Source organism: Neoarius graeffei, chromosome 2, assembly GCF_027579695.1.
Source record: "Neoarius graeffei isolate fNeoGra1 chromosome 2, fNeoGra1.pri, whole genome shotgun sequence".
Classification (NCBI taxonomy): Eukaryota; Metazoa; Chordata; class Actinopteri; order Siluriformes; family Ariidae; genus Neoarius; species Neoarius graeffei.
The window spans coordinates 18,423,845-18,446,341 of record NC_083570.1 but is presented as its reverse complement, the minus strand read 5'-3'; the positions used below and the strand labels follow the sequence as shown (position 1 = coordinate 18,446,341).

The window sequence follows — 22,497 nt, the reverse complement described above, 5'->3', positions numbered from 1 at the left end:
TCGTAGAGTAGCCAATCAGAGCACACGACTGCTCATATCCAATAAATGTGGATAGGATAATTACTAATATTCTAAACCGCTTTGATGTGAATGTGGTTAGAATTTCGAGATCTTCTCCATGATTTTTCCACGAGCACTGTGGTGCAATAGTAAAAGGTATATCGATCGGTGTGATGCAACTTGGGTGCAAGCGGCGCAGCTTCAACACTCCAGCCCTGTTTGGGTCTGTGTTATTAGTTTACACACACTGACGCTTGGCTTGGAGAACCGTTCCACTTGGCATGTTTCCGACTACTTGTGGAGAGCCTCGTCATCATCTTTCTTTTCTTGACAAGACAAAGGAAAAGTTCACTGACGAATTTGCATAGGATCTTCCCTCCCTCCCTCTAACCCTCCCTTTTCTCTCATTCAGTCTCTTAGTAACCATGGCAACTGCCTCCAAGTAGGCTAGTAGCGCTTCCTTTTTTTTCTTTTTTTTTTTTTTGGGTCAGAATATCTGTATGTCGGCCTATAAATTACTCCGTGTTCCAGATCTGTTATTTCATTAATCAGGATGAATCCCCGGCCAGCTGTTGGGATGCGGCCGGGGCGCTGGAGAATGAATGGCTTCACACACACGCGTGCACACAGAGCACACAAAGAGCTTGTGAAAGACAAAGAGCTCGTGCCACTGGAGGTGTTGCTCTTTATTGCAGCAAGAGTGGAAATTTCTCCAGTGGAAGCAGTTCAGAAAGTTAAAGCAGTATGTCGATGATGTCATTTGTTCTCCAATGAGCAAATATTTCCTTCACTGTTCTAAGACCAAGCAATAGTTTCGTTGTCCCCCCCCCCCCCCCCCCCCCCAGAAGGTCTAAAGTCTCTACAGTGTGTATGTGAGATGTTTGGGTGTTTTGTGTGTGTGTGTGAGAGTACGCCTCACTGACAACCTGCTACCTTCAGGGTTTGTTATATGCAAAAGAAGTCCAGTATGAAAGTTTCGCATTTTACTGGAGTCACTATTGTCACGCCACCTACGCTGGAATAAAAAAAAAAAGCAGCTACATCACCCTGGCGAAGACCTTAAACGTAACTGTCGGTGATGGAACCATGACTCCTACCCCTTTTTGACCAACAGGGAACGGGTTCTTGGACCGGTTCCGTTCAGGATTCTTTGAACCTTGGTGCTAGCGAGTGAACCAATCCACGTTTTCACCAGTGTTGAGTGGAATTGTAGTAATCCGGGATGCATCATGAACGGAGGGCATGCCACGATTCACAACGGGAGTAAACAGTCCTCTGAAGAAAGTGGACCACATTGATAGCCTGTGAGCTTTTGTTCTGTTATTGTAGATATTTGTTTTCGGTGCATTTTTCCTGAAGATGTATCCTTTTCCATTGTTTTCTCCATTGCTGTGCTGTGCTCCACTTCTTCCTCTCCAAGCTAATGACATGCCCACTGCTGTCAACATGGTTTGCGCTGGAAAACCCAGCTGCATTTCAGTTCCAGCTGGGAATCAACTTTTCAGGTTCTGAACCAATTTATTTTTGGTCAAAATGCTCCAAACGGTTCAAAATCTGGTGCAAGAACAAAACGCGTTCCCCGTTGGACGAAAAGCGGTATAACTGTCCTCAGGTTGGTAGGTCATGCAAGGTTTCAGATTAATGATCAGAAATGTAAGCGAGATTTCAGCAGTCACTTGAAATGAGTTGCAGGACAACCTGAAAGCAGCAGGAGCAACGGTTACATAAAGAACTAGAAAAGCACTCGGAGAGCGCAGACCTCCGCCAAGAATCCTTTAAAAAATTCCGGGATCCAGACGGTGATCTGGATCACCGCCAAAATTTAATGGATTGTTACTTGTACCCAGTCCCGCCTCTGGAAAAAATTTCAGAGCAATCCGTTCATAACTTTTTCCGTAATGTTGCTAACAGACAAACAAACAAACCAACGCTACTGAAAACATAACCTCCTTGGCGGAGGTAACAATAATCAATGAACTGTACTACAGTCATCCCTCTCTATTTGTACACCACATCCCAAAAAAAAAAACAAGTTTCTCTGCTAAAAAAGAAGCACAGAGCTCAGAACTCTTTCGGAATTATCTGCTTTGGTGAAATAGAAATATCAAGAACTTTGTAATAATTCAGCTTTTCATGTTTCAGAGAAAGAAGCGTTGCGCATATGATTCCGAGAAGACCAAATCCGCAGTGAAGCACGGTGGTGGGGGCATCATGATATGGTGCTGCACAGTAGTGGAGATTTGCACATCCCTGCCATTGTCCGTCCATCCGTTGCCTGTAACCGCTTATCCTGTGCAGGGTTGTGGGCAAGCTGGAGCCTATCCCAGCTGACTATGGGCGAGAGGTGGGGTACACTCTGGACAAGTCGCCAGGTCATCGCAGGGCTGACACACAGAGGCAACCAACCATTCACACCTATGGTCAATTTAGAACCACCAGTGAACCTAACCTGCATGTCTTTGGACTGTGGAGGCAACCCACGGGGAGAACATGCAAACTCCACACAGAAAGGCCCCCGTCGGCCACTGGGCTAGAACCCCCCCGGATCCCTCTTGCTCCCTGCCATTGTGCAAGGAAATATTAGAGGAGGATTGAATCTCATCGTCCATGAGAAGACGTTTCACCAAGACAGCGACCCTGAAATAAGTCAAGAAGGCCTTGCGTGGTCGAGCCAATCTCCTTGATTTGAATCCCGTTGAAAATGAATAGCAGGTTTTAAAATTGCGAGTCCATCATATCCTTTGGATTTGGCAGGATAAATGCACTAAAATTGAACTGCAAATTGCGAATGACTTTTCGCTGGAGATTAGAATTGCCAGGAACAGCTTTTTTTTTTTGGCAAAGCACTAATATTGGTTATTTGTAGCGTTTGAGTACTTTGTGCTGAATGTATATCACATTTTTCAAATCGGACACGCGACCTTCCTACCAAGCTAAGATCATTTTGTTGGGTTTGTTCCCCCCTGCCATTATTAGTAATTGGGCCACGGCCTAGTGGTTAAAGAAGCAGCTTTGCGACCAAAAGGTCGCCGGTTTGATTCCCTAGATGACCCAGAATGGCTGAAGTGCCCTTGAGCAAGGCACCTACCCCCCTAACTGCTCCCCAGGCTGCTCTGGATATGTTGTATGTCGCTCTGGATAAGAGCGTCGGCTAAGTATCAGTAACGTAATTGACTGTAATCCAAATAGAAGCATTTGTGAAGATGCATGTCTTAGAGAGAGAGAGACAGGAAGCAAATCCAAGAGTGTGAGATGGAAGGCTGATGAAATGAGAGGAAAAGTGACAGGAATGAATGAGCGAAGATGCAAAAATGAGTGTAGAGGTAAAGCAGAGGCAAGAAGATTAAGGAACGCTAGAGAACGAGAAAATGAAACGCAGAGCAGAGGGAAGGACGGAAAAACGAGACCGTACAAGTGAGAAATGATGAAAAGAACAAAACAAAAGGAGACGAGTGAGGGAGCAACTAAAAGAAGGAAAGAAAGATTGTGTGTGAGAGAGAGAGAGAGCGAGAGAGAGAATGTACGGTAGCATGTCTCTCAAGCCAGTCAAAAAAAGGCTTTTGGTACTGTGTGTGTGGGCGTGGAGGAAAAGCGGATGAGCTTCACAGCTCCGAAAAACTGATGAGTCATCTTTCACACCCTGTTTGTTTTACACCGCTGTCACATTTTCTCTCTCTCTCTCTCTCTCTCTCTCACACACACACACCTATGGTGCCTGCTTTACGTTTGCATTTTTAGAAAGATAATTACAGAGCGTCGATGCAGGAATTCATCCCACTAATCCTGCTCAGGCTGTCTGCTAGTAAACAGATTTGTGACGGACTGCTTGTGTAGGAGCTGAGGGACGAATCGCCGCTTTAAACACCAAAAAACACCGCTTTCTCATGCAAAAATAGGAATAAATATGGGGTTTATTGTTCAAGCAGCATGAGCATGGAACTTATCATGTGCAGAATATACCGTAGCATGTTCACTTTTTCCAGATAAGATCCAGGGTGTAGATCTGAGCTGCAGTTATGTTTAATCATCATCAATACCGAAACACGAACCTATTAGGACGAGAGCAGTTAATATAAACCTTGCAGATGGAGCTGCTGTTCGAGAAGCCGAATCAACACCCGTCCATTTCTGACCAATCGGAACCAAGAATGCGTGAATAATGCTTTGATATTTAGTCAGGAAGTTATAAAGGAGTGGATGCACTCATACCAGCAACACACACTCCTACTTCAGTGTCTGCTCGAGTGAGAGGTAAATTAGAGCACTCGAACTTTGCAGCAAAACACACACGCGCTCGTCCATGCAGGAGGAGTGTCTGTTCACAAAATGATATTGTTTCAGCTGATTTACTGAACATACTGTGTGCTTGAACATACACTTGGGTGCCAAAACCAAAACTATGAAATCCCTTGAATATCGCCCACACACACACACACAAGCATGCAGAGCTGCCTACGAATCTACAACCGCCTACACTTGCCCTCACATGAAGAATGTCAGATAACAACCTGTCAAGCGTGAAAGCCAAGAGTGTGGCTTCGAAGTGAGGAAACGACGTCAAACAGGTCGATTTTTGCGTGTCAGCGTTCAGGAGACGGACCAAAAAAAACCCAGCAAGCGCGAAACACCTCGCTCACCATTCACCGAGGCTCCGTGTGAACATATGACCTCTTGTTTTGTTGTATTGTGTGCGCACGCATCCTGTGCGACTCATCTGTTGTTTGCACTGGGTGTGGATTTAACACCTATGTGCTTTTTCACAAATGAATCACAGAAATTACTGCATTCTAATCTCGTCTTCCAGAATTATTGGCACTCTTTGTTCAAGATGGCCCAAATATTCATTAAATTAAATGCGCAAGAGAATGTTGGTCATGCTTTCTATCAAGGACACATCGACAGAGCCTGCCACGATTATGGGCGCCCCTGATCAAGATGAGTAAAAAGGAAAAGAAAAAAAATCCACCTTTTGTGAGATGAAGTTGCTTCGTCTCGCGCTGAAAAAATAAGAAAAATTCCGGCACACCCAGAAATTCTAGTGAACGCAATGTAACTGGACGTTTTGATGAGGTGATTGGAGCGTGTAGGAACTTTCAAGCTGTAACTTTCAATCCATGACTTCCTGATTCACTGGAGAACAAATATGAGGCGACACAGAGGCCGAATTCCCTTAGTCATCCATCAACGTTGGAACCATAAGAGAACAGACAAACCAAATGAGCAAGAAGTAGTGTATCTGTGATGAATCTCAGTCATCCAGGTACATAGTAATCTGTGGTTGGTTGAAGAGAGCAACTGGACTTGCTTGAAGATTCTTGAAAATGTTTCGCCTCTCATCCTAAAGGCATCCTCAGTTCTGTCTGACTAATAGGGAGTATCCAGTATTTATCCTCTCGTGGATCATCATAGAATCCGAATCAGAATGCTGATGGCTGCATTGTAGGTGGCTGATCAAAGATGTCATAGACACCCACCTCTGTTCAATGATGGTCGTTCCAGGTTGACAAAAATGAACGATCCTCTCTGGCTAAGATGTCTGCCAGTTTTCTGGAAGTCCTCTCATAGGGATTTCATCCCAAAGTGCGTAGAAACATATCTGTGATGAATCTCAGTCATCCAGGTACATAGTAATCAAGAAGTACTGTGTTGACCTTCATAAGTCTGGGAATGGTAAAAAAAAAAGCTACTCAACTGAAAATGTCCATTTCTACCATTAGGACACCAACTGGAACTGGTACAAACTTGCCTAGAAGAGGAGCCAAGCTTATTTTGCCCCCATGCAAGCTGGCCTAGTGGTTAGCGTGTCCACCTCTCAATCAGGAGATCGTGAGTTCTACTCAGGGTCGGGTCATACCAAAGACCATCATAAAAATGGTACCTACTGCCGTCTGGCAAGGCACGCTGCAATACAGATGCGAGTGGGGAGTCAAACTCTCGCGGTTACCAGAGGACTAGCCCCCCACTGTGACCCTAGCTATGTTACAGGTGAGAGGCCGAGGGCTACGGAAATGGAGATCGGCACCGCCCTATGCGCCACATGGTGTGGGAAGGACTTTGGTTTGATTTGACAGTAAGGAGGAAAGTAAGAGAGGCAAAAGTATCAGTGTTGGTGAATTACAAGAAAAAAGTAAACTCTTGGGGTTTCCAAGTCTCCAAAACTGCCATCAGATGCCACCTCCATGCCAACAGAGTAATTGGAAGGTGCCAGAAAAAAAAGCCTTTTCTGTCAGTTAACCACAAACAAGTACTTGAAGTTTGTGAAACGCTATGACAACTTGGACTGGAACAGTGTTCTCTGGTCTGATGGAACAAAAAAAGGAGCTTTTTGGCAATAAACACTCAAGGTGGGTTTGGTGTAAAAGGAAAGGCGGCGATAATGAAAAGAACCTGATCCCAACTGTAAAATATGGTGGAGGCTCTGTGATGTTTTGAGGCTGTTTTTCTTCCAAAGGCCCTGAAACCTTGTTAGGGTACATGGCATCATGGACTCCATGAAATACCAGAACATTTTAAGTCAGAATCTGGCTGCCTCTGCCAGGAAACTAAAACTGGGTCGTGATTGGATCTTCCAGCAGGACAATGATCAGATGTCCAAATCAACACTAAAATGGTTCACTGAGCACAGAATCAAACTTCTGCCCTGGTGATGTCAGTCCCCTGACCTGAACCCCAGTGAAAACCTGAAGAGCAGAGACCACAAGAGAGGGCCGAGGACCCTGGATAATCTGGAGAGATTGTGTAAAGAGGAATGGTCTCAGATCCCCTGCTCTGTATCTCCAACCTTATGAAATGTTACAGGAGACTCAGTGCTGTTTTACTGGCACAAGAGGCTGTACAAAGTATTAAATGCAGGGGTGCCAATAATAGCGGCACGTGTGTTTGTTGGAAATGATTTTCTTGATGAGGGATTTGTTTTTCTCTAAATAAAGTTTTCAATTAAAGTTTGGATTTCTCTCATTTTTTCAGTGCGAGATGAAGCGACTTCACCAAACGGTGGATTTTTTTTTTTCCCCTAACCGTTTTTGCTAATCTTTACGGGGGGGCAATAGTTTTGGAGAGTACTGTCCCTGTATAATAAACCATGAACACTTTCATGTCATGTTATAATATAATCCTTAACATGATGCACTCAGGGGCGGAATGGTAGTGTAGTGGTTAACGCTGTCGCCTCACAGAAAGAAGGTCCGGGTTCGAGCCCTGTGGCCGACGAGAGCCTTTCTGTGCGGAGTTTGCATGTTCTCCCCGTGTCCGCGTGGGTTTCCTCCGGGTGCTCCGGTTTCCCCCACAGTCCAAAGACATGCAGGTTAGGTTAACTGGTGACTCTAAATTGAGCGTAGGTGTGAATGTGAATGGTTGTCTGTGTCTATGTGTCAGCCCTGTGATGGCCTGGCGACTTGTCCAGGGTGTACCCCGCCTTTCGCCCGTAGTCAGCTGGGATAGGCTCCAGCTTGCCTGCCACCCTGTAGAACAGGATAAAGCGGCTACAGATAATGAGATGAGATGATGCACTCATAACATCATATCACCAAGCGCCACTTTGCATAATCTATTGTCTCTCCAGGATCAAGCTAAAATGCTTGTTTCCAAAATTATTGGCACCCCAAAATCCACACGATGGAAAGAATAACTCTGCTTTGCACTGAGTTACTTTTTGTGTTGTCTAACAATGATGGATATACTTGCAGAAGATCTTGGACCCTCCTCTGCGTAGAACATTTCCAGTTCCTGTTTATCCCTATCAGGAATTTGTGCGTGGTCTTGCATAGGATTCAAATCTTGACACTAAGAGGTTTTTTGCTCCCACAACCATTTGTTGTGCTGATTTTGGATGTGTTTGGTTTATCATCTTGTTGTTCATCTCTAATCAAGTCTATATATAGATATATTGTCTTTGGATAAAGTGTACAACCTCAATATTTGGTTAACCATAGCATATCTGGAAAACGGGGAAACCTGTTTGTTTGTATTTATTTTAAATACTTTCTTGGGATGCCAATAAATTTGCCAGTCGAATTCTTGACACAAAAACACACAAACCTTTTATCAGCAAAACCCCAAAGCTTGGGTAATTCATGATTTCATGTCCAGATGCATAAAATTGTTTCTGTATTTAAGAGATGAGGATGTGTTGGACACTTTTTTTACAATTGTGTTCAAAAATCTGAAGAAAGAAAATCATAAAAGGAAGTGAAAACAACATGAGGGATGTGTGATGACTTGATTTGTGTCGGTTCACACACCAGTGTATGTTGTTTTGTGAATATGGATGGATGTACAATAGATATACAAGCACACATACTAGTAATGTAGCACAATATCTGTTTAGTGCTCCAAATATTCATATCTGTGTTCAGATATAAACCTGAGGTGGCTGTGGGATAATGTTGTTTAAAAAATTGCTAACCTGCAACATTTGCTGACAAATTTAGTTACTTTTCTCAAAATATGAACAATTGAGTAGTCAAAGTAGCCGACATCCCACATCAACAATCTATAGCCTAAGTAGCTTGTAACCCAAAATAGAAACAATCCAGTAGCCTAAGTACCCTGAATCCCAAAATATCAACAATCCAGTTGCCTAAGTGCCTTAGATCCCAAAATTCTCACAAACCAGTAGCCTAAGCACCCTGCATCCCAAAATATCCACAATCCACTTGCCTTAGTACCCTGTATCCCAAAATATCAACAGTCCAGTTGCCTAAGTACCCTGCATCCCCAAACATAAACAATCCAATAGCCGAAGTACCCTGCATCCCAAAATAACAGTCCAGTAGCCTTAGGTTCCTGCATCCCAAAATCTTCACAATCCAGTAGCCTAAGTACCCTGAATCCCAAAATATCAACAATCCAGTAGCCTAAGTGCCCACCATCCCCAAATATAAACAATCCAGTTGCCTAAGTACCTTAGATCCCAAAATGTCCACAATCCAGTTGCCTTAGTACCCTGCATCCCAAAATATCCACAATCCAGTTGCCTTAGTACTCTGTATCCCAAAATATCAACAATCCAGTTGCCTAAGTGTCCTACATCCCCAAATATAGACAATCCAGTTGCCTAAGTACCCTGTATCCCAAAATGTCCACAATCCAGTAGCCTAAGTAACCTGTATCCCAAAATATCCACAATCCAGTTGCCTAAGTACCCTGCATCCCAAAATATCCACAGTCCAGTTGCCTTAGTACTCTGTATCCCAAAATGTCCACAATCCAGTAGCCTAAGTAACCTGTATCCCAAAATATCAACAATCCAGTTGCCTAAGTGTCCTACATCCCCAAATATAGACAATCCAGTTGCCTAAGTACCCTGTATCCCAAAATGTCCACAATCCAGTAGCCTAAGTAACCTGTATCCCAAAATGTCCACAATCCAGTTGCCTGAGTACCCTGTATCCCAAAATATGGACAATCCAGTTGCCTAAGTACCCTGTATCCCAAAATATCAACAGTCCAGTTGCCCGAGTACCCTGTATCCCAAAATATGGACAATCCAGTTGCCTTAGTACCCTTTTGCTACCAGGCTCCTGAATCAGAGAAGTAGTAAACATGTCTAAAAATAGAAGATAAAATCGTATGAAAAAAGAATAAATAAAATAAATATAAATAAGTTCAATAACTTAAGTAAAAGCAAAATGAAGTGATTTTATATCCAGTGATTCCTTTATACATATATTGCACCTGAGTTAAGGATACAGTATACATGGTAAGACAGTGTACCACAGTTATACAGTGGCAGTGTACAGCTTGACTACAACAGGTAGGAATGATTTCCTGTGTCTCTCAGTTGTGCAGCGTGGAAGAATCAGCTGTTTACTGAACATGCTCCTGTGGCTGATCAGCTCCTCATGTAGAGGGTGGGAAGGACGGTCTAAGATTGTTTTTATTTTTGACAGTGTCCTCCAACACCACTGTCAGAGAGTCCAGTTCCATGCCTACAACATGGCCAGCCTTCCTGATGATCTTATTGAGTCTGTTAGTGTCCTTCACCCTCAAGCCGCTGCCCCAGCAGACGACAGCGTACAGGATGGCACTGGCCACCACAGACTCCTAGAATATCCGCAGCATCATTCGGCAGATGTTGAAGGACCTCAGCCGTCTCTGAAAATAGAGACGGCTCTGGCCCTTTTTGTATACTGTGTCCACGTTTTTGGACCAGTCCAGTTTATTATCCAAGTACACCCCCAGGTACTTGTATTCCTCCACCATGTCCACACTGACCCCTTGGATGTTAACAGGGTTCACTGGAGCCCTGATTCTCTTCAGATCAGCCACCAGTTCTTTCGTCTTCATCACGTTGAGCTGTAGGTGGTTCTTCCTGCTCCACATGACAAAGTTGTCCACCATTGTCCCGTACTTGCTCTCGTCACCACCAGTAATACGTCCAACCACTGCAGAGTCATCAGAAAATTTCTAGAGGTGGCAGGTCTCTGTGCAGTAGTTGAAATCAGTGGTGTAGAGAGTGAAAAGGAAAGGAGAAAGGACAGTCCCTTGCGGAGCCCCAGTGTTGCTGATCACTCTGTCCGACACACAGCACTGCAAGCGCACGCACTGTGGTCTGCCAGTCAAATAATCCACAATCCAGGACACCAGTGGGGCATCCACCTGCATTGCTGTCAATTTCTCACCCAGCAGAGCCAGCCGGATGGTGTCCAAAGCACTGGAGAAATCAAAAAACATGATCCTCACAGTGCTGGCTGGCTTGTCCAGGTGGCCGTAGACTTTGTTGAGCAGGTAGATGATTGCGTCCTCTACTCCAAGACGGGGCTGGTAGGCAAACTGAAGGGGGTCAAAAAGTGGTTGGACCATAGGCCGGATTTGCTCCAGGATGAGTCTCTCAAGGGTCTTCATGACGTGTGACATCAGTACCATGGGCCTGTAGTCTTTGAGGTCACTGGGACGCGGCTTCTTTGGTACAGGGATGAGGCATGACATCTTCCAGAGCACGGGGACCCTCTGAAGACCCAGGATCTAGACATGCTGAAGTACTCCACTTAGCTGGAGGGCACAGGTCTTCAGGGCCCTGAGGCTAATACCATCCGGGCCTGCTGATTTTTCTGCATGGAGTCTCTTCAGCTGTCTTCTCACTTGCTCCTCGCTGATGATCGGTGTGGAGGTGACGGGTGGGGGAAGGATGAAGGTGCTTCTTGGGGGGGGTGCTTAGCCAGGGGATCTGTTGAGGAGGTGCAAGCGAGGTCCTGAAATGGGGATGAGGTTGGGCAAGAAGAGGCGGTTTCCTGAGTACCCTGTATCCCAAAATATCAACAGTCCAGTTGCCTAAGTGCCCTGCATCCCAAAATATCAACAATCCAGTTACCCAAGTACCCTGCATCCTGGAATATCAGCAATCCAGTTGCCCAAGTACCCTGCATCCCAAAATATCCACAATCCAGTAGCCTAAGTACCTTGTATCCCACAATCCAGTTGCCTAAGTACCTTAGATCCCAAAATGTCTGCAATCCAGTAGCCTAAGTACCTTGCATCCCAAAATAACAACAATCCAGTAGCCTAAGTACCCTGTATCCAAAAATATCAGTAATCCAGATGCCTGAGTACCCTATATCCCAAAATATCAACAGTCCAGTTGCCTAAGTGCCCTGCGTCCCAAAATATCAACAATCCAGTTACCAAAGTACCCTGCATCCCAAAATATCCACAATCAAGTAGCCTAAAGCTAGCCGCACACTACGCCGATCCACGCGGTACCGAACCGACCCATTTCAGAGCCGACTCCCGACAGGGCACGCACATATCCCCGACTAACTCACGACTGTTGACGAGTGCAGTCGCGATTGAAGCGACACCAAACGAGATTATGCGAACTAAGCATCATAACACACATTCCGCTAAATATCACCTGACAACTTAATAGCTTTGTGATTGGCTATTGGATATAGTTACTGTTAAATCCAACACTTGAAGATGCTACAGGCTGAACACGTATTTCTCGCGCTAGAAATTGTGTTTAATGATGTCACGTGTTATATGCGAAAGATATGATTGGCTATTGCTAGCGACTCTCGCCGATCAGCCTGGCTCCCGATTAGTTTTTCGAATCGGCTGTGAGATGAGTCGGTACCATCGAAAACTAGTCTTTACGCCTGACTCGCGACTTCAGTTGGCTCGGTACGCTGAAAATCGGCGTAGTGTGCGGCTAGCTTAAGTACCTTGCATCCCAACATAACAATCCAGTAGCCTAAGTACCCTGTATCCAAAAATATCAGCAATCCAGTAGCCTCAGTACTCTGTACCCGAAAATGTCAGCAATCCAGTTGCCTGAGTACCCTGTATCCGAAAATGTCAGCAATCCAGTTGCCTGAGTACCCTGTATCCGAAAATGTCAGCAATCCAGTTGCCTGAGTACCCTGTATCCGAAAATGTCAGCAATCCAGTAGCCTAAGTACCCTGTATCCCAAAATATCCACAGTCCAGTTGCCTGAGTACCCTGTATCCCAAAATATCCACAGTCCAGTTGCCTGAGTACCCTGTATCCCAAAATATCCACAGTCCAGTTGCCTGAGTACCCTGTATCCCAAAATCTCAACAATCCAGTTGTCTGAGTACCCTGCATCCCAGAATATCCACAATCCAGTTGCCGAAGTACCCTGCATCCCAAAATATCCACAATCCAGTTGCTGAAGTACCTCAGCTCCCAAAATGTCTACAATCCAGTTGTCTGAGTACCCTGCATCCCAAAATATCAACAATCCAGTACCCAAAATACCCTGCATCCCCAAATATCAACAATCCAGTTGTCTAATTTAAATCACTGCAACCCTGACCAGACAGTTACAAATTATGAAAAAATGAATGCTGTATGTGTGATCAGTCACATTCACATTAAACGTAGACTTTCTTTTTCCTGCAGGCTTCATATCTGACTGTTCACTCGTGCCCTCGTGAAAACAAAAATGTCCTCCTCATGTAATTTTTCAGTAGTGTCCCATTTAAACCTGGGCTTAATGCATGCCTAGTTTCAGCGAGATCCCTTGTGAAAAATGATTAGTTCACCTCCTTTTTTGTCTATGTTCAGAGCACAATAATTTATTGATATTTGGTTACATCCCTAACACACACACACACGCACACACACACCTGGTTGTGCAGAGAAGGAAGCCTTGCTTGCACTGCAGGCAACCTGAGCAAGCTGAGTCGGAGCTTGGTGTTGTGAATGGTGGTTTGCGTTCTTTCCCTCACAGCTTTTCAGTAACTCACGCAATTTTAGTCTCTGGCTCTTAAAAAATCCGGCTGGTACGACTTGTCCTCACATCTTTCGGGCCTCTGTCAAGGTCTGCCTCGCCTCACCGATGCTCTTTTGGCATGTTGCGGGTTTTGCCGCAACCGCAATGTCAATTAAGCTCACCCCGAAATGAGTCATCGGCGGCCCAAGCGTGACTCCGTGACCGAGCGGGCTGCATTTGTCTTCTTTTAAGGAGCTTGTTTTGATTTTACACCAAATCTGAACGGTATGAGTCAACTTCTTTTGGCTGCTGCAGGATTTGAAGCACAGTACAGTGCTCTCAGGTTTACTTTGCACTGATTGCCTTGAGATATGTGTCATTCACATGCTTGTAAAACACAAGAATTACTGGGACTGTTCACGATTCACACACTTGTCTTGCACTATTTTATGTCGACATCCATACAGGCATGTGGAGGCATGGCATTTCATTTCATCTAACTGTCTGAGTGTGTGTTGACAGGAAATATCTTTTGAGACATTCAAAGGGTACAAATGACATTTTAAAAAAATACTAATTAGCTTTGGGCAGCATTTGAGAAAACGCAACTTTTCACATTTACCCACGTGTACATGTTGGATTGAAGGAATTTATCCAGAATGATTTGTTCTGAGGGTTTCTATAAAATTTTTCTTGGGGAGGAAATATGTAACCCCTGATCCAACATCTGGAAACCGTGAGAGAAATCTCGATCTGTTTCTCATTTTAGAAAGTCATATGGTCTTTCAAAAAAAAATCTGAGCAGATCACCACATTATGGTTTGCTCACAGTATTTCCTGTTTGACTTGGGTTCATCTTGACTTAGGACTGTTTATGGCAAAACCCCAAACCTATATTGACTTCTAATAATAAAGTAAAACTTGAATGGAGTTAAATTGGTTTTGGTTTGTTTTATTTTTCTGACTTGAGGCTATAAATTTCTTTGGCTCAATGATGGCCATTTTCTAAATCACTGTATACGTTGGAGTTGACTTCCTTTTGTATAAACGTAGATGATGTAGATCCAGTAAAGGAAGTGTCCTAGTCAGCCATGACATTAAAGCAGCCTGCCTAATATTGTGGAAGTCCCTCTTGTACCACCAAAACAGCTCTGACCCGTCAAAGCATGGACTTCACAAGACCTCTGAAGGTGTGTTTGTGGTATCTGGCACCAAGATGTTCGAGCAGATTCTTTAAGTCGTACAAGTTATGAGGTGGGGGAGTCCATGGATCAGACTTGTTTGTCCAGCACATCCCAGAGATCCTTGATCAGATTGAGATCTGGCAAATTTGAAGGCCTAGTGACCACCTCGAACTCTGTCATGTTCCCTGAACCATTTTTGCAGTGGGGAAGGGTTGTACTTGGTCTGCAAGAATGTTTAGGTCGGCAGGATGTGTCAAAGTAACATCCACATGAACTTCAGGGCCCAAGGTTTCCCAGCAGAATGTTGCCCAGAGCATCACACCACTTCTATCGGCTTGGGTGTCCATGACCCTGTCACCAATTAGGTTCACTGGTTGTCCTTCCTTGGACCACTTTTGGTAGGTACTACCAAAATACCACAGCATACCGGGAACACCCCACATCTCCAGATGTGCAGTTTTGGAGGTGCTCTGACCCAGTCATCTAGCCATCACAATTTGGCCCTTATCGAAGTAACTCCTTATGTTTGCCCATTTTTTCTGCTGCCAGCACATCAACTTCAAGAACTGCCTAATATATCCCATCCCTTAACAGGTGCCATTGTCAGGAGATAATCAATGTTATTCATGTCACCAGTCAGTAGTGTGTCCAGTCAGGTCAGTAATATAATATGGGAAAAAGAGAAGGAAGCATCATCATGAGATCATATTTCGCCTCATATACAAGCCTCTACATGTCCACTGTTGAATTCAGTGCCCTGTGTAAGAAAGCTACGTGCATTTCAATGTGTCCAGCAGAACGAAGCAATTGAAGAGCCGGTTGTTTGAACTCCCAACAACGCGAAGACGAACTAGAATCCAATCCCTGATGAATGCTAGTCAGAAATGTTGCATCGAAACTCATGGATTTAAAGTGTACACACAATCCCATCTCTGTTCACGTCAAGACATTCTTTTATGTTCTATATTGTTGCTAAGCAACAAGGAATATGGACAAAATGGACGTCAATCATTGTAGCCAGGAACCACCTGCTTTCCCTGAAAGAGGTTATTTGACTGACTGCAAATGACCGGCTGTATATTTAAAAACTTTTCAAGCCAGGATATCCTGAAGGTTTTGTTTTTCAATCCTGTGGATACACCTTGCTCATTTAAAAAAAAAAAAAAGTTTTTATTGGAACCTCTATCCCAAGACGATCAGTTCTAGAGATTCTGAAGCTCGGTGACAGAAAAGTGCACAAAAGGAAATGGATGACGGGTAGAGCTTCTGAGTCGTGTATTTGACGAAAACTATACTATCAAACTTGGCATCGAGCATGAAGAGAACTTTCTGATGTACTGAGAAACACAATACAACTCATGAACACAAAGATCAGACGCCGTTTCATCTTTTGAACACCGTATTAGTCAAACTACGAAAAATCTCAACTCGACTTGTAACATGTACGTTCTGCGGTACACAGTTCAATCCAGGTGAAATCCCTCGGCTTCTCCGTCTCCTCCCCAGCTCTCGGTATTACTCTCACTGTCTCACACACTTTCTCTGCTCTCTGTGTCACAGTGCATTGCCACTAATGACGCTTCCTGACATAAAACTTGCCTTAGTCCACTGTGGTGGGCGGGAAAGAGAGATGCTGTCAAACCTACTTAATATTTCTCACTCTCTCCTCACACACACACACTTGCACGTTTGTTCCTTCATTCACCCGGTTTCACCCGTTTGACTTGAGAGGAAGGGTCGAGGAGTGCAGGAATGCTTCTGTCCACCTGTGTGTGCTGACGATCCTCCTGATTGCCTGCACACATTTTCCCTTTGAATTTGCAAGAATGTCCTTTTTCCACTTTCACTGAAAAAGCGTTTGCTCGTTGTGACCTGAACCTGTTAGAAGCAGCATCTGCATGCTTCTTTTGGTGATTTTTGAACTCCTTATTCTGCTTCAGGCAAAGTTTGCCATATTATCCATCATTTTCAACAAGTCTCAGTACATACAGGTTTCATGACAGACCTCTGTCCTCAGATCCGTCTTCATTTTTTCCCCGTCTCTCGATACAGTTGTCGCTTCTTCTTTTTGGTTCCTGGTCTGAAGGTAAGACGAGACATGCTGGGTGGTTTACTTTCCCAGGATCACTCACTGGCAGTTAGAGGAAGCTCTGAAATCTCACACAGAAAAAAACACACTCTATCTCATATCTCTCTCTCTCACACACACACACACACACACACACACACACACACACACACACACACACACACACGTGTGTATATATACACACACGGGAGATGTTCACACACAAGTAGACTTTTCCCAGTTAGATGTTGTGCTGTAGGAGTATGTGGGCTGCTTTCACAATGAAAGGAGCCTCTATGCCTCCCACCCCAAACATGCGCGCGTGCACACACACACACAGAGAAAGAAAGTAACAAGCATCAGTAGAGTGTATTATGTAGATATTTTGCCTTTTTGGAATAAATTTTGTAGTAGAGATGGTATATTTGTTTTATTTAATTGCCATTTATTTTGTAATAATTTCTGTAAAGGTGTTATTAATTATTTATAACATTATTATTATATTATTATTATTATTAGTAGTAGTAGTAGTAGCATGTTTAATCTGTTGGTATTTATTATTATTAGTAGTAGTAGTAGTAGCATGTTTAATCTGTTGGTATTTAGTATTATTATTATTATTCTTAGTAGTAGTAATAGTAGTAGTAGTAGTAGTAGCATGTTTAATCTGTTGGTATTTATTATTATTATTATTATTATTATTTATTATTATTATTATTATTAGTAGTAGTAGTAGCATGTTTATTGATATTTAATATCATTATTATTATTTATTATTATTATTAGTAGTAGTAGTAGTAGCATGTTTAATCTGTTGGTATTTAGTATTATTATTATTATTAGTAGTAGTAGTAGTAGCATGTTTATTGATATTTAGTATTATTATTATTATTAGTAGTAGTAGTAGTAATAGTAGTAGTAGCATGTTTAATCTGTTGGTATTTATTATTATTATTATTATTAGTAGTAGTAGTAGTAGTAGTAGTAGTAGGTTTAATCTAATTATTATTATTATTGCACAAATTCAATTAATAACCCTAATTGCTGATTTTACAAATATTAACATATTAAAATACAGCATCACTGACCAGAGCAACTGTAACGCCACACACAGAGTACAGTATAGATTTAGTCACATTATTCATTTATTTTGTTTTTCCAAGCCTTGTTTAATAATAATAATAATAATAATTATTATTATTATTATTATTATTAGAAACAAACATGGGGATGAGGAATAGTGAGTGAGGTGCTACCTCTCTCCTGAATCAGAGCCCTGTGGTATTAACGCTGATTTATGTTGTTAATTAGGAAACTCTGCGCTAATTAAAGCTGTTAATTGGTCCGGTTTCATTCCCTTTTAGCTGACGGTGAAATTTTGCTTTGGGTTGTGAGGGTAGTCTCCCCCCCATCACGCGCGCTCCCGTTACTCTGATTCTCTAAGCTCGGTTACGCGCATTCCTCGGCGCAGGCGCTTGAGGAGCAGCTTGTGAATGAGCGTAGCGGTGACGTCACTCGGCGAATGTCAACAATGTAGCGATTGAGGGGAGGGGGCGGGGTTTGGCTGTGCTGTAGCGCGCGGGGAGTCGGAGCCGCACACACTGATCCAGCCCCACGCACATGCACACAGCGCGCGCGCGCTCGCTCGCTCACGGCTGCCGAACAAAACAAGCGCTGATCAAAACCCAAACTTCCTCCCGGCCGCACGCGCAGGAGCCCAGGCTTTGTCGCCGCCGCTGTTGTTGTTGTTGTTGTTGTTGTTTGCTGCTGTTGCACAGCTGAACCGCAGCAGCAGCAGTGCGAGGTTGCTGGTGCTGTTTGTGTTTGTTCCCTGCAGCCCGGGTGGGCTTTAGGAGCGCCAGGAAGTCATCATGTGAAGAAGAAGAAGGAAAAAAACCCAGAACACCACTTGATTTGCCAATCGGACAAAACCCAGGGCTGGATCGCAAGGAAACGAAAGTGTGAAGGTGAGTGTGTGTGTGTGTGTGTGTGCGTGTGTATTTTAAATCCTCTGCTTTTTCCTCGCGTGCGGTTTCAGGGCCAGAATAGACCCTTGAATGTGTGTGTGTGTGTGTGTGTGTGTGTGTGTGTGCACTTCCAAACTTGAACCGTTGTTGTATTGCTTTGCTTTTTTTTTTTTTTTAAATTTGTTTGCTTATTTATTTGTCTGGACACTAACACGTGCACGCGCGCGCGCTCCCGTGTATGCAAAAAAAAAAGGTCATGTCCTAAATCTCATATGCACGTTACAACGTGTCAGAATCAGTTTCCTAATGAACGCATTTTAGCGTGTCAGTGAGAGCCGAATACACGACACCGGCCGCGTCCCAAATCATCTCGGGCACCCTACTTAGGGCACTAGATAGTAGGCTAGGGGGCGCGCTGTTTTGACACACAGCAGGGTTGTGTGTGTGTTTCTGTGAGAAGAAAAAGTAGCTGTCAGATGAAGAAGGGTTCGAGCAAGCTAAAGAGGACACAATAGTACAGGGACCCAAGCCCCCCCCCTCTCTCTCTCTCTCTCTCTCTCTCTCTCTCTCTCTCACACACCAGCCAGATTCCCACCTCCTGTTTACTTCATCATTCATCCTCTTTTCTTCGGGGGTGCTATTACTTTTAGCAGCAGCAGCACTGTCCTTAGAGCATCACGCTTTTTTTTTTTACATAAAGGCGTCCGGGGCAGCAAGAAGGTCCTGGGTTCGAGCCCCGTGGCCGGCGAGGGCCTTTCTGTGTGGAGTTTGCATGTTCTCCCTGTGTCCGCGTGGGTTTCCTCCGGGTGCTCCGGTTTCCCCCACAGTCCAAAGACATGCAGGTTAGGTTAACTGGTGACTCTAAATTGACCGTAGGTGTGAATTGTTGTCTGTGTCTATGTGTCGGCCCTGTGATGACCTGGCGACTTGTCCAGGGTGTACCCCGCCTCTCTCCCGTAGTCAGCTGGGATAGGCTCCAGCTTGCCTGCGACCCTGTAGAACAGGATAAAGCGGCTAGAGATAATGAGATGAGATGAGCCCTTGAGGAGCCTTTCACACCAAGGTTTTATCTGCTGCTGAGACGAACCCGGATCTTCAAGAAACCTTTTGATCAAACCTGTGCCTGGTTCTTGAACGTTGAACTTTGGGGGGACATTTTAGGCAGTTTGGAAGTGGAAACGGTGTTGACGAGGTGTCAGGTCGGCCTGCGAATTAAGTTTTAACCCCTTTAAAGGTGCAAAGGTACCAGGAACGATCCTGGAACGGCGAGCGTGATGGCAGTTCGTTCTAGTTTTGTCGTCGTGTAACAGAATTTGAACGGAAGGAGGAAACCTTTGCAGATTATAATTTCTTCCAGGAACCTTTGCAGCAAGCGACAGTTGAAGAAGAACCCATATCTTCTCTTCCAGGAACCAAGCGAAATCTTTCAGTGTGTGCATGTGTGAGAGGTTTTTGTTCTGTCGGTTTCACAAGAAACCGATGAATCGTTTTGCTGCAAGAAAAGAAATTTCACATACAGGCAGTGGATGGAAGTGCTTCATTATTATTATTATTGTCTTGCACCAGTATAAGTGGAGTGAATGCGGTTCTTTGGAGAACCAGTTGGCGCAAATGGTGTTGATGGAAACATTTTAGAGGAACTTGTATTTTTGATTGGAGTCGTAGTGCATTCATGCAGTCTTTCTGTATAATAAGGTCCCTTTAGAACTAATTGAAGAACCTTCACACTTTGGAAAACCTTTCTATGCTGATTTGTTCTGTTCTGGTTTATTAGAACACGCCTAAACATTTTTATTTCTAAGAGGACGTCAGGAATGACCGATTATTTTATTATTATATTATTAATAATAATGTTGCTGTGTGCACTAAGGGTTGTGTGTGCGCACTGAATGTGCGAGGCGGCGCACACTCTCGCTTTGTTCCTTCCAGCAGCAGTAGCACGCGCGCAGATCCCCGAGCATTACATTTCATTAATCCGCATTATTAGATCAGCGGAAGTGTGTGTGCCGTGTAAGAGGGGATGCTGGATGAAGGGAGGAGGGGGTTAAAGAGCCAAGCAGCCATTTTATTTAAAAAAAATAAATAAATAGTGTCGGAATGTCGCGTGGAAAAAGAACGCAGGTGTCACGCACACGCGCACGCTCATAAAGCAATCGATGAAGAGCAAATATCAAGCCAGGTTGCCAGATTGGAAGATTTCAACCTCGTGCACGTGAGATACGTGTTAATACAAAATGCTCTGATCAGATAGGATGAAAGTGCATTACACACACACAAAACAAACAAACCCAAAAGCATTTATTATTGTTGTTTTTTAAATAATATGAAATTGCACTCGTATATCATCCAAACCGTTTTTCTGTTTTCTGAACATACGTATTAAAAGGGAACTGAAGTAATTTTTAAGCTTGCTTTATTCCTTAATTAACATGTTATTCGATTACGTTTTCGGCTTTAGTAACCTTATATCATGACTCGTATTGGCAACTAATCGCAATTAAGTATTATACTTCTCGGCCTATTCGTTTTTTCGCCATGTCGAATTGAGTTCGTTTGGTCCACGGCGGCAGGGCTCGAAATTAACTTTTTTTCTTTGTGTCCCCCAGTGGTCCCGAATTCTGTGTTGTGTTGTCCCGAATGGAAGCAATAGTGTCCCCATTTTTTCCTCTCTGAAATAACCAGTGGTTAATATTATCATATGAAGTTACTATTATATTTGTAACTATGCAATTTTGAACCCTTTATATCATTTTTACAATAAGTCACAAGACACAAGCGACACATGTCCTATACATCATCTACTTCAAAATTACAGTTATTGCATTTTCAGTTTATTAAACTTTGGCGATCTCACTGTATGAATAGATACCCGTTTATTTAAAGGGGCCAACTAGCTCATTCAGAAAATGTTTCAACTCCCTACATCTGCAGTACACTTTAGTTGAAAATAAGACCCCTTTTATGTTCATTTCATCTACTTATACCTTGAATATCTGTTGGCACTTATAAGGCCAACTTATAATTTTCACCATTACCGTTATCCATTTTTATGAACTTTCCGTTATCCATTACCATTATCCATTTTTATGAACTTCCCGTTATCCATTTTATGAACTTTCGCTGCCGAAGCGTGGGTGCAAATGTTAGCACCATCAGCATAGTGCCAGGTCCGAGCCTAGTTGTGCTGCTGACTGACTAAACTTTCTGAACTAGAAAGACACCAAGAAAACTCACTTATTCTGTTGAACGGTATCTTCCGTCAGTATCATCCACATCATTCCTGTTGTATTTTATAACGTGTCTAACAGTGTTCATTAAGTTCATTCAGTTGCTAGCGTTGCCTGCAGACCAGGCGATGACACTTTGGATCCTGAAGGTCCCGGAGACGTTATGTCTGGGCTTTCAGTTTCTTCCCCGCGGTCGGTCCGCTTCAACCACTTCAGCATTTTTGTTCTGGCAAGAGTCGGCGCAGCGTGTGCGGTAGCAATTCCATTCCAAGTCCATATAATGCGGACTCCGGCCGAAGATTCTAGAACAGAATGCGCTGCTCTGTAGCCTACGGATGCAGGTGCATAGAAAGTGTAGCTACTATGTATTTTTCCCTGTTAACGTTTTAAAATTAAAATTGACAAATTAGGTGAATGTCTACGTATGTGTTACGGCTTTGTAAATAATATTAATGTAGAACTTTTTTTCTAGATCTATTTTTTTCCATTGTCCCGGGATTGTCCCAGATATGATAATTTTGTGTCCCGATGACATTTTTTATGGTCCCCGGGACATCGGGACACCGTTAGTTTCGAGCGCTGCACGGCGGGCGTCGCTTATCCGCGCGACCTTCATGAGACTTGCGCGAGACTTCGAAACGTGAAGTGTCTGCCGCCATTTTGAAAACTGTTTTCCAAACGCACAAAAACGAGTTGAAATGACGGTTACTGCCTACTTTTTTCAAACTTTCCTGATTGCTATCAAAACAAAACTTCCGTCTTGATCACATCAGCATTTGAAAGAGGGCGCGCGCGTCTTTTGACAGCGTTGGTCGCTTTGACTTCCGCTGTACGTTTCACTTCCGTCCTACGACGTCTCGCACGGGTCTCGACAAA

General features: G+C 43.7%; 1 protein-coding gene across 1 annotated transcript in view; it reads left to right on the top strand.

Annotated features, from left to right (window-relative positions):
• Positions 1–18,018: 18,018 nt before the first annotated feature.
• bach2b (BTB and CNC homology 1, basic leucine zipper transcription factor 2b) overlaps positions 18,019–22,497 on the top strand; it is a 206,579-nt gene continuing 202,100 nt past the window's right edge. The window contains exon 1 of the mRNA XM_060913952.1: positions 18,019–18,394. The gene's annotated coding sequence lies outside the window, so the exon portion shown is untranslated. The remainder of the gene's footprint in view (positions 18,395–22,497) is intronic.